We start from the raw sequence: 12,815 nt of genomic DNA, 5'->3' as shown, positions 1-12,815 counted from the left end.
CAGGATCATTTAGAGAAGGAGCAGATCCCAAAACTGGTTAAACTCCTCTGTTCATGTGTCAACCTCCAGCAGTTCTGTGACCCCCACTTTCCTCATTCTCATCAGAAAACAACACAGGTGTAGATACTGAGTTTCTCTTTATTTAAATACTGGGTTTCTCCATCATATACAGAGCCATTGACTGACCTAGTAACAGGACAGTGATGAGTAGGTCAGTTTGACACTGTTTTTCAGGGTCAGTGATTTTGGGTCAAAATTTTATTAATATGCCAAGAAGTGAATCAATATGGAGCATTGCTGAGATAATAAAGTGTTGTTGACCAATGAAAAATGACAAAGAAAGGAGACTGCTTTATTAAAATATTTATGATTCAAAACAGTCTTAGTGTCCCAGTGCTCCCAGTGAGTAAAAACACTGGTGTGTGTGGTATTTTTAATATTCTCATATGTCAGTCATGTGTTTAATCTTGTGGAGATTCTGATCTTAGCCACACCTAAGATGTAAAATTGTTCCAATATGAAGAGATTTTTTGACATCAAGGAATAACATTAACGACATCCATGGACAACCTGTGTGACTAGTAATTGGTTCATCTGGTTTTTACTCAACAATCAAAACACAATTTTTCTAGAATTTATCATGTAATATTGATCGGATTTATATAAGATATGCCATGATTAGTGGAACATAACTGTGCTGTTCCACTCTGACAGAACACTCCACTGGTAAGATCCTCAGAGGAGAGAGATTACAAGCATTACAGAAGAATGGAAACACTCTCTCAGTGAAAGTGTGTGTGAAAGTGTGTATGTGCGTGTTAGTAAGAGGGTCAGAAAATGACACTTTTCCTCTGTCCCAGTCCAGCTGCACTCTGATCCTCTGGAGTTTCTCATTAAATATGAGGGGTGTCAATGTCTGTCCTGGTGAGCGTGACCAATATTTGCCAGACCCATGACCCACACGCCAGATTCCATCATGGGCTCCTGTTCCCTTCCTCTGATTCGACTCTGTGGCCACACCCACGTACCAGTTTTTATTGTTCTCAACCTCAACATCCCAGCAGTGTGTCCCTGAGTTAAAACCCTCAGAGCCCAGGACGAATTCCCACGGATCAAATCTCTCTGGATTATCAGGAAGCTGCAGTCTCTCATCACTGTATCTCACACTGGTCAGATCCTCAGACAGGATGAGTTGTGGTTCTGCAGTGTTGGGGTCCAGAATGACAGGAGCTGAAGAGAGAGAACAGAGAGAGTGGGAGAGATGAAACACATTTGTATTTAGACTGTTTCATAATTCCAGAAGCTCCAATGCCATTGTATCAGAGAGAGGGGTTTTGCATTAACGTAGTGTGAACCTAAAGAGAAAACATGTTGTCAGTGTAACTGAAGTCATTCTGTTCTATCAGTTAAAGAACACCCGACTGAATATTTCATTGTGCATATTTAGATATTTGATGTGATGTGTTTTGGAGTAACTCCCTTCACCCTGAAGATGCTCCACTGATGTGTGATCTATCATTCAAAAATTAATGATTGTAAGTGTTTCTGGATAAGAGTATTAGCTAAGTGACATAATCTAAATTAAAACTTGAAATGAAGTAGTCAATAAATACGTTTCATATTTATGGGTCACGTTAGTAGAGTCACACAAAGTAAACTGGTACCAAATTTGAAATAAAGTATATCAGTTCATACACCTACACTCATTGATTAATTCTCTTTGTTTAAGTCTGAAGTGGTGTTTAAATTTGAGATACTGTCTGATCTGCACTACGAGTTTCCACTTCCTCATCTCACTTCACCTGTGGAACATTTTGTTTGGGTTCAGAGCCCCCTCTCATTTCTATAGTGACCCCCATGTCCACATCAGCTACATTCATTTAAATGCAGTCATAGTTATAGACCTGCTCTCCGGTACCAACACTCACTGTACTGAACAATCTCCTGCATCTTCTCCCACACTCTGAACTTCAGGTTGCCCAGGTGCTTGGCCACGTGGATCAGTGCTCCTGAAAGCATCTGTGGATCCTGCAGAGTGCACTGGGCTCTGGAATGACATTCAGGAGTCAGTGCTGCTCTGATTTTGGGTTGAGAAACAGGCGAAAAAAGAGAAAAGGGAGTTATCTCACTGAAGTGGCTCACTTACTTTTTCATTGTAGTCCTGAAGTCCTGTTGAAGAAACCAAAGGATGAGTTTTCACTTATTGGATATTACTATCAAATATAATGGGTGTCTCTTCAAATGACAATACAGTTAGAGAGAGAGAGAGAGAGAGAGAGAGAGAGAGAGAGAGAGAGAGAGAGGTGGGGGGGGGTCCTACCTTCAAAAACAGAATGTCATTATCACTCAGTTCGGCTTCTGTGGTTCTGATTGTGTTTGAGAGAGAGGAAATCTCTCTTCTCACCCCCCTAATCCTCTCCTTCATCATCTGAATCTTCTGCTCCTCTTCCTCCCTCAGTGCAGCTATCCTGGCTACCTCTTCATCTCGTAAAAACTGATGAAGCTTCTCAAATTCCTCCTTAATCTGTCTCTCTGTATGAAGGGCCTGGATCTGAAGAGAAACATTTAGAGTAGTGTTTATGTTCATGTAGAGTAGAGTTAGTGTTTATGTTCATGTTTTATTGGTTATTCCTGTGTTTAACACAAAGCCATGGGATATTGTCAGAAGCAGACACTAAAAACAGTGTGGATGTATCACTGACATTTTTCCGGGTTTCTACAGAGGCTGTCATGATGTATTTACATTCACAAATCCACTGTCACCAGATCATTTCCTCCTGTGAACGACTAGTCAATTAAAAATCATTTTTCTACCTTTTGGACAAAATGTAGGTTGAAACATGCCAGTAGAACATTCAGTCTAAATTGGCAGCACCACCTGCAGGACCATCACACTGAGCACCGGCACTCCACAGGGCTGTGTGCTCAGTCTGCTCCTGTCCACCCTGCTGACCCACGACTGCACAGCATCATCCACCTCCAACCTCATCATAAAGTTTGCTGACGACACTACATTGGTAGGCCTCATCAGCAACAATGATGAATCTCTATTCAGAGCAGAAGTGGACCAACTGGCAGCGTGGTGCAAAGTCAACAACCTCTACCTAAGCGTAGGGAAAACTAAGGAGGTCATCATCGACTTTGGAAAGACCAGCGCCCACCACACCCCTGACCATCGATGGTACGGACGTGGAGAGAGTCAGAAGCACTAAGTTCTTGAGAGTGCACATCACAGAGGACCTCTCCTGGTCCTCACATGTCACTGCGTTCTCCAAGAGGGCCCAGCAGCGTCTCCACTTCCTGCGGTGCCTGAAGAAGGCGAGTCTCCCCCCATCCGTCCTCACCACATTCTACAGAGGCACTATAGAGAGCACTCTGACCAGCTGTATCACTGTCTGGCATGGGAACTGCGAAGCCTGTGACCGCAAGTCCCTACAGCGGATAGTGAAGACAGCTGAAAAGATCATAGGAACTGCTCTCCCATCCATGCAGGCCATCTACAATGCACAGTGCGTCCAGAAGGCCCTCAGCACCCTTCCCACATCCACTTCACCCTCCTACCCTCTGGCAGAAGGTACCGGAGCATCCGTGCTGCCTCCACCAGACTATGCAGCAGTTTCATTCCTCAGGCTGTGAGGTTCCTCAACAGCTTGAACACTCAGAACTTCCAAACAGCAACTCTCTGACCTCTCCTTTGCAGAATAAACTGCACTTTTGCACAATCAACTGCATTGACACCCCAAACAACTCACCTGCCTGCACAATGTTGCTGCTAGTAATTCACTGTCCGTGTCAGGTGTGCTTGTATTGTCTACATTAGTAATATGTAGGTTTTTTTTATATTGCATGTTGTAGAAGTTTTACTCTTTACTCAGTACTTTCTGTTCTTTATATTTATTACTCAATACTTTTTGGAGCTTATTTTTTTTTCCTTTTTGTCCTCAGTATTTATTGGGCATTATTTATTTGTTTTATGTGGCACTGTGGTCCTTGTGTAACACAATCTCGTTCCCCTGTATGTATGAGTCGTGCATATGCGGAAATGACAATAAAAGCAGACTAAGTCTAACATTTTCTTTTGACCAGAAATCTTTATGCGTATTATATTTATGTGAGGGATTCCAGACGTATATAATATTCCTCATCCTTCCAATGACTGACAGTTTTTAAAAGTGATTACGGCTGCAGTGACTGTGAGTCGTACAGAAGTCATGTCTCTACAGTGGGGGCTTTTCTACAGCACCGTGTTACATGTGTACATAACAATGAAAGGATAAAAGCTACATTATGAAAGTGAATATGATCTATGATACCTGTCACATCATCCTCCGTCAGTATAAGTAATGAATTTGTCCATTTACTGATTAAGTCACAGCCTCTCGGTGATGACTTATAAGCAACATGGTTTAATTTACCAAGTAAAGGAATGGTTATATGTAACAGCACTGATGGAATTTAGTTGTAAAAAGAAAAAAAAAGTGTTCATCTAACTACATTTTTCCCCTTTTTTTCTCTTTTACAGTTTAGCATATACATCCCACTGTGCACCATTGTCCCTTACCAACGAGCTTTAGCATTCTTACCTTAATGTGCTGTGCTGTTTCAATGAAGGTCAGTTTGACTGTTTTAAAGATCTCCAGTTCCTCTAAACACTTCAGTGCAGCTTTCATTTCTTCCTGAAAGAATTACAATTTTACTGTTCCCGTTTCCACTTTATCACATTTGTGTTTGTCTGGAATGTATATATTTTTCTTTTGTTCAATAAATTCATGAATACTGAAGTTTTCTATTACTTTAGTTGTAGTATGGACTTGTTTAAAAGGAATAGTTTACCTTTGTAATTTAGTGCATGATGTATGAATGACCATTTCAGAGAGATTTGGTTCTGTGTTGTAATTGGTTCTTTGTTATATGTAAAAAAGATTTATATTTCAATTAAAAGCAAATTAAATGACCACAGTCTGTTTCTTACCCTGTAATCTGGCATAGCTTCATCTACCAGACAGAATTTGTGGTTTGAGTGTTTTTCTGAATCCCAGCACACCAAACACACAGGCTGTTTATCATCCAGACAGAAGAGTTTGAGTTTCTCACTGTGCAGACTGCAGAACTCCTCAGACCCTGCTGAAGTTCTCTGACTTCTCTCCTGGGAGGAAACTGTTAAGAACTTGTGTGAGTCTAACTTTAGAGAATGGTTCAGATTTGAGGATCTTCCTCTGCAGGCTGGACAGTCCTTAGAATTCTTTTTTTCCGTAGAGACAGACTTTGCAGACACTGTGACCACATGACAGGAGAATAGGATCCTTGAAAATTTCATAGCACACACAACAAAAGTCATTTTCCTTTGATACTGATGATTTAGAGGTCATTTTTCAAGTTCAATTTTTGCAAAAGTTCACTGAATTTCACCTGTATTTTCACTTTCAGGTCATAAAGTGCCTATCTATCTATCGATCTATGGAAAAACATTGAACTTCACAGGAATTTCAGGATTTCTTGTTCTCTGCCTGACCTGCACTCCGAGCTGCAGACTTTGTAAATCCTTCGCTATTTGTCAGTAGAACAGTAATTAAACCTTTTTTATTATTTCTGTGGTAAAGGAATCAGTAGGCTATATAACAAATGGACTGACAGTGAACTTTACCTCTTTCTTGCCAGGTGTAACAGGGGGTGGAGTTTTAAGTAAGGGTTTCTGATTGGTCTGTGTTATCTTTTTTTAAAGATCCATGAAAAAGTTGGTCATTCTGCCTCTAGAGGGCTACAAAGCATGTGGGTTTTCCCCAGTGATACAGAAATTTTAATACATTAATTTAGACTCTCACACAAGCTGTATCGTTTCACATCCAAGTCTTGTATATTTTGAAAATCTTATAGCAGCACAGTCATACACAAGGATTCAACACTGTGTGTCTGTATAATTGTCACGCTGGTGGTGTGGTGCAGGACCCAAGTGCAGAGACACGATGATTGAAGTGACAAAACGGAAGACTTTACTGACAAACTGAAGATTAAAATACAAACTGATAACAAAAACCGATAACAAAACGGTGCAGCATAACAGTGTGCTCTAAAACACAAACAACGATAGACAAAAGACAAGGCAAACACTAGGGCATAAATAGAAGGAGAACTAAACAGGGCAAAACAGGATTGGTTGAAATTAATAAGGTTAATAAACGAGGCAAACAGGAACAGGTGAGGGGCGGAGACAGACACAGAACACGAGCACAAAGACATACCAAACTAAAAGTCCAAAATGGAGGTGCAGGTTGGGACAATAATCCTGGGCGCCTGTTATAATATCGTAATTAATTAATGAGCTGTTTTTTAAGAAAACCTCTCAAAAACCTCCTGTCAAATTCAGTGTTTCAGTTAGCATACCAAAACACCCCATTCTTCTTTACATTGCATTCTCAGTTCATTTTGAGGATGTGATTGTGGAAAAACATTCAAGTTATAAGCTTTGCTGTTGTGTTTGATGTATCACAGAAAAACAAAGGCTTTTGTCACATTTATGAAGACCTGATGTTGCTGAATGAGTTCATCTTGTCTGTAACTCTAAACTGTGTAAGAGGATGGGGTTGAGATCAAAGAATAGCCTGCATGCTTGTTTCCCTATCTTTAGTGTTGTTGTAACATGAAAATTTATTTTAAAAAAATTAAATTTAAGATTTTATTTTGAAATATAATAGGATAGAATTTACATAACATCTTTTTGTGTGATTATATCCTACAGCTCATAGCTCCAGCCCGTGTGCTGAGACTTGTGTTGCTTCTAATTCTCACCTTGTTAGTTGTTTTCAGACCAGCACAATAACACACTGATCTTTTATTCTCAGAGATAAACGTAGAAGTGACAGCACAAACAGCCTGTATGATCATAACCTTTGTACTAATATATTAGCTGATAAAAACCACATACTATCAGAACAAGATCACCAGCACCACAGACACGAGTAAACTTTTTTTTTTCACACTTTCACCAGTCTCCTCAGTCCTTCTTCAGCACCATCATCCGATTCCCTAACTGCCCAGGACTTTGCCACCTTCTCTGAAGAGAATCCAACACACACACACACACACTCCCAGTCCACTCACACATGCAACATAGCACTATCTAGAGTCTACCTTCTCACTGACACAAATGTCTCCAAACTTCCTCTTACCAACAAACTGACCACCTGCCCCTTAGACCAGACCCTGTACGCTCACATCTCTTACAAGCCATGTTTCCCACACTTAGCCCTTCACTCATTCACATCATCAAGGACAGGACTGGACAGGATCACTTTTAAACAGGCTTGGGTAAGTCCACTGCTCAAGAAACCAACGCTCAATCCATCAAATATTAAGAACTTCAGACCAGGCTCTCTCCTCTCATTTCTGTCAAAAACTCTTCAACAGGTTATCTTAAACCAGATTAACTATTTTTCTGATGCACAATAATCTGAAGGGTTCCATGCATTCTGGCTTCAAGAGTGGTCATTCCACAGAGACTGCCCTGCTCATGGTTGTGGACAACCTGCAGGACACAAGGGCAGCCTCCAGGTTGTCAGTCCCCGTTTCTCCAGATCTGTCTGTCAGCTTTTGACACCACTAATAACCAGATCCACCTGTCTACTCTCTCTGACCTTGCCCTCATGGTGATGTCACTCAGGTGGTTTGAGTCCTACCTCTCAGGGAGATTCAAAGCCAGTCTGTCCATTCATCATACTATTTCCATTCAGCTCGGCTCATCCTCAGTACTACCATCAAAGTCATCTATACCTCTATACAACATCAGGGAAATCAGACCATATCTGTCAGAGTAGCAAGCCCAACTCCTTGTCCAAGCATTCAATTCTGGACAACTGCAACTCTCTCCTGGTAGATCCTGTGGGCACATGTCACACCCCTCTTCATTTCTCTCTTCATCAGCTCTCTGTATCTGCCCATATCAGGTTTAAGTCCCTGGCTTTCAGATCAACCAGTGGAACCCTGCCTACATATTACAGGTCACTGTTTAGGAACTTCATTCCATCCTGCCCACTACTGTCTGTGAAGGAATGTTCTTCTCTTTTTCCCAGGAGGGTTCTTCTGCCACTGGAGATCATCTCAAAATTTATCACTGACAGATAGTCTGCAGTCCGTTACATCACCAAACTCCATATAATTAGTATGCAATTCAAATGAGAGAGACACACTGATCCTTTTTTTCTCAAACGTAAACCCAGAAGTGACAGCATGAATAATCTGTATGATCACAACCTTTGAGCTTATGTGACTTTGATCACTGATTACATACAATGTGACACAAGATCAGCTAAGGACATATTTGAAATGAACAAGACACAGGTGCAGGTAATGACAAACAGGTGAATATTCTGAATTTCACTGTTGTTATGGCAGAAAGAGAAAACATCTCTTTGCAGAAAACTCTTAAAAACTTTTTTAAATTCATACTCAAAATATCCAGTCCGTACACTTACATGCAATGTGTATAAATTCACTTGTTTTTGTTTACACAGACTGATGTACAGCAATGTTCACAACTGTGGTGTTTTTAATATAGACAGAATGAAAATAATAGAGTTTTTTTTGTGGTTGATATATTTGAGAGGAAGGTGCTGCTTTGCTTACACTCATTGTCAGGGTCATTTAGATCAGATCCCAAAACTGGTTAAACTCCTCTGGTCATATGTCCTCCTCCAGCAGCTCTGTGACCCCCACTTTCCTCATTCCCATCAGAAAACAACACAGGTGTAGACACTGAGTTTCTCTTTATTTAAATACTGGGTTTCTCCATCTTATACAGAGTCACTGACCGACCTAGTAACAGGACAGTGGTGATTTGGACAAACTAAAATAAAGAATTTTATCAGTGTAAAACTTTGTTGAGGTAATAAAGTGTTGTTGAACAATGCAACATGTAAATGAAAAGAGAATCTTTAATTCTAAAAGAATCTTTAATATTATAATAGATTTACAGATCACACACAGCTCTGTGAAAATGTATATTAGTATACATTACATTGCATGCATTACATTTACAATAGTATATTCCATTGCAAATACAAATGGTCAAAAAAAACCCCTCCTGCTCTTTTCTTTTGCAGATTTTGACATTCTGCCCCCTGTAGGTGTAATGAGGTATGACACTCATATTTCACAGTCTTTCACTGGGCTCAGAGTACAGTATTTATAGGAGGATATCAGTTCATCAAGTTTTTACTCCACAATCAAAACACAGATTCTTAAAGAATCTGTGTTTGGTATCAGAGATAAACAGAGAGCTCACAGACAGCAGGATTACCTTTTCGTTTTGGCTTCAAAGTTCTGTGAAAAGAGAGAAAATGGCATGATCTCATAGATGTTTATGATATATGGCATGAACAGGAGGTATGTGCCCTTTTTTGATAGTTTTTATGTTTAATTATTGAGAGGAAAAAGAGAGAAAGTAAAGCAGTAACAGAGAGAGAGAGAGAGGGAGGCTCTAAATTTTGTGGTTCTTTACCTTCAGGAATGAGATGTCTCCAGCTTTTATCTCCTCCACTATGGCTCTGATTGTGTCTGAAAGGTGTGTTATCTCTCTGCTCATCTCCTCAATCTTCTCCTTCATCATCTGACTCTTCTGCTCCTCTTCCTCCCTCAGTGCATCTATCCTGGCTGCCTCTTCATCTCGTAAAAACTGATGAAGCTTCTCAAATTCCTCCTTAATCTGTCTCTCTGTATGTTTGGCCTGTATCTGAAATGAGAAACATAAATAAACACAATTATCATGGTATGCTGTACTCATGATGCTAAATAATATCTCACAATTATTGCTTTGTGTTAAATGACTGTATTGTTTTCATTGCTAATTACTGTCACCTTAATATACTCTGCTGTTTGATCATAGGTCAATTTGACTTTTTCAAAGATCTTCAGTTTCTCCCGTAGGGGTTTCAGTGCAGTCTTGAGTTCCTCCTAGAGGGAAGTGATGCATTATAAGAGAGAGTTGTTGGATATCAATGTTTTTAAAAGTGTTGAAAATAATAAACAGGCACAACGATGACTTGAGGTAGCTCTTTTGTCTTTATTGAACAAAAGGTAGAGTATACAGCAAAAGCAGAGAGGAGGTCATCAGAGGCACCCAGACAGAGTCTTGATGGTGGAAGACTAGACCACAAGGTCTCACACACACAGATATACTCATGCAGCCAAGGACTTTTGACCTTGACGCCCATAGATAATGAAAACTTGGGGCAGGTGTGTGAGAGAGGTGAGAGAAGATGAGCGCATGTCTGTAACATAAGATGAAAGAGTATGTCCACACAGCACTTAACAAGATATACTGTGATCATGTTTTACCACTATGCCACTCTGAAAGTCTGGAGATGTCCGGTGATGGTACAGAACATTCAGCTGGGCCCCACAGAGTCCCTGTGTTTTTCACTTACATACAGCACATTGTATGTGTGTGTGTGTCTCATACACTGACCCATCCTCTATAAACTACACAGTTTTAGACTTAACTGAACTGACCTGGTCTGTGTTGATCAGAGACACAGGATGACAGACACACAGAGACTGTATCTGACCTTTCACTGCTACATAAAACAGGTTTACCATAGACTGACCTAATGATTTTAAACTTATGATTATTAATTATTGAACGTCAAACAGCATCTTTAATATATCACATGCAGACACATAATTTATTAATGGAGTATAAACATCATGTCCTAATTTTGATGATTTCATTTTACCATACATACATCAGTATTGTACTTTGATATTTCCACTGCTTTTCATTGAATACTGAATACGTTTTATTTAACAGATATACAAAGGTAAAACAGGGCTTCATTGTTTAATTACCACAGTATTTTTCTTGCCCTGTTATCAAATGCAGCTTCGTCTGTTGGACGGAATTTGTGATGTGTGTGTTTTTCTGAAGCCTGACACACCAAACACACAGGCTGTTTATCATCCAGACAAAAGAGTTTGAGTTTCTCACTGTGCAGACTGCAGAACTCCTCAGACCCTGCTGAATTTCTCTGACTTCTCTCCTGTAAGAAAGACTCACACAGGTTCTTTAACACAAGGTTACGGGGAGGATCATGTTGAGAGTCTTCTACAGACTTGACACTCCTTGGATTCTTTGTTATTCTAGAAGATCTGCAGACAATTTTTACAAACACTGTGACTACATGACAAGACAACAGGATCCTTGAAGATGTCACAGCACACAGGACAGGAGAAATCTTCTTCTGAGAGTTTGGTAGCCATTTTATAAGCGTCTGTCCGCTTCAACAGCTAAAAAAGTTTCAATTATGCTTTCACTTTCAGATGTAAAAACATTTAAACCCACAAGAACTTTAGGAATTTCTGTCTTCTTTCTGACCTCCACTCAGAGGTACAGACTCTAAATCCTTTAATGTTTGTCAGCCCCCAAATAAGTAGACTTTAACCTGCGTTTGATTTACTTTTTACAGTGGGTGTCAGTGCATCAGAACTTGACTGACACTGTGAGTTTTATTTCCTTATTGGCAGGTGTGATGGGGAAAGGGGAAGGGGGTGGTGTTAGGTAAAGGATTCTGATTGGTCTCTGATTTCTTCTTTTATTAAAGATCATTGTCAAAGACAGGTCATTCTTCCCCTAGAGGGCCATATAATTTTTTCCCGCAGTCCAACACAAAATGCCCCCGATAAGCACATCGAGATTCTTAGATTTTTAAATGCAATTTTCATTGCATTTTCATTGCATTTCTGGGTCTAAATTAAAAAAGAAAAAGAAAAAGAACAAAAAGAAATCAAATATAATCATCTAAAAGCTATATCAGTGCTTGTTCACTGACACAGATTAACGAGGACCTCCTACATGTTTTGATTTGAATTTCTCCTGTTAGAGATCAATGACATCATTGTCACAACAACCTAAAGAGTGTTTGGAGGTCATCCTGCAACATTCATCTCAATGACACATTCAATTTTTATAGCAGCTCTCACAATTGACCTTGTCTCAAAACAGCCTGAGACCCCAACAGAGCAAGACTTTGGCTAAAATAGGAAGAAACCTCAAATGGTACCATGACTCAGAAGGCGGAGCCCATCCTCTTCTGACTGGCCCCTGGATAGTTAGAGTGGACTTATGTTATGACTTGAAAGGAGAATGCATATAAATCTATGAGAAATGACAGAAGAGTTTAGAGTGACTGAGATTCATCTGAGGTCATTGCAGAGTCAGTGTGGTTTATGATTATATGGAGTGAGAAAAAAGAACAGACTGTGAGAAATGACAGAAATGTCTAAAAATAATGATACACAGTTTAGGACACTATGGGGTTAGTGTGGGTGAGTGTTTCTCAGAGATAACTCAACAGAAAATCAGTCAAGAGAAGGATGAGAGTCATATATATTAAATATTGACAACTAGAGTTTACAGAATGCACAACAGACGCAGAGTTGTTAAAGTGGTAACAGTGGTTAAAACTGACTCTTTTTCACTTTATTGTTTGGCCACTAGATGGCGAAATTACACCAGCACAGTACCTCACAATGAACATTTCTCCTCAGTCCACTAAACCCAGGAACTCAGAATTATGTAACGGAGTGTGAGATGCACTCATTTAAATGACTAATTAATTATGATCCCAGCTAATCTATGTACCACAAGGAACAGTCAGCTGAACACTATTGAAGTCGAGTTTACAAGTGCAGACATCCATAGACGTAAAGTATAGACTTCTCTTGAAGTCTAACCCTCACTAATGCTTAAATGTTTTGACACATCTCTAATTTCACTTTGAGACCAGTCTCTTTAAGCCTGGTGAGCACAACCTCAAGACTTTCCA

General features: G+C 39.8%; 1 pseudogene; it reads right to left on the bottom strand.

Annotated features, from left to right (window-relative positions):
* Positions 1 to 658: 658 nt before the first annotated feature.
* Positions 659 to 11,250, bottom strand: LOC115828328 (E3 ubiquitin-protein ligase TRIM39-like; annotated as a pseudogene).
* Between the last annotated feature and the right edge of the window lie 1,565 nt (positions 11,251 to 12,815).

The sequence above is a fragment of the Chanos chanos genome, chromosome 15 (assembly GCF_902362185.1).
Source record: "Chanos chanos chromosome 15, fChaCha1.1, whole genome shotgun sequence".
Classification (NCBI taxonomy): Eukaryota; Metazoa; Chordata; class Actinopteri; order Gonorynchiformes; family Chanidae; genus Chanos; species Chanos chanos.
This window is presented reverse-complemented; position numbering and strand designations above follow the sequence as displayed.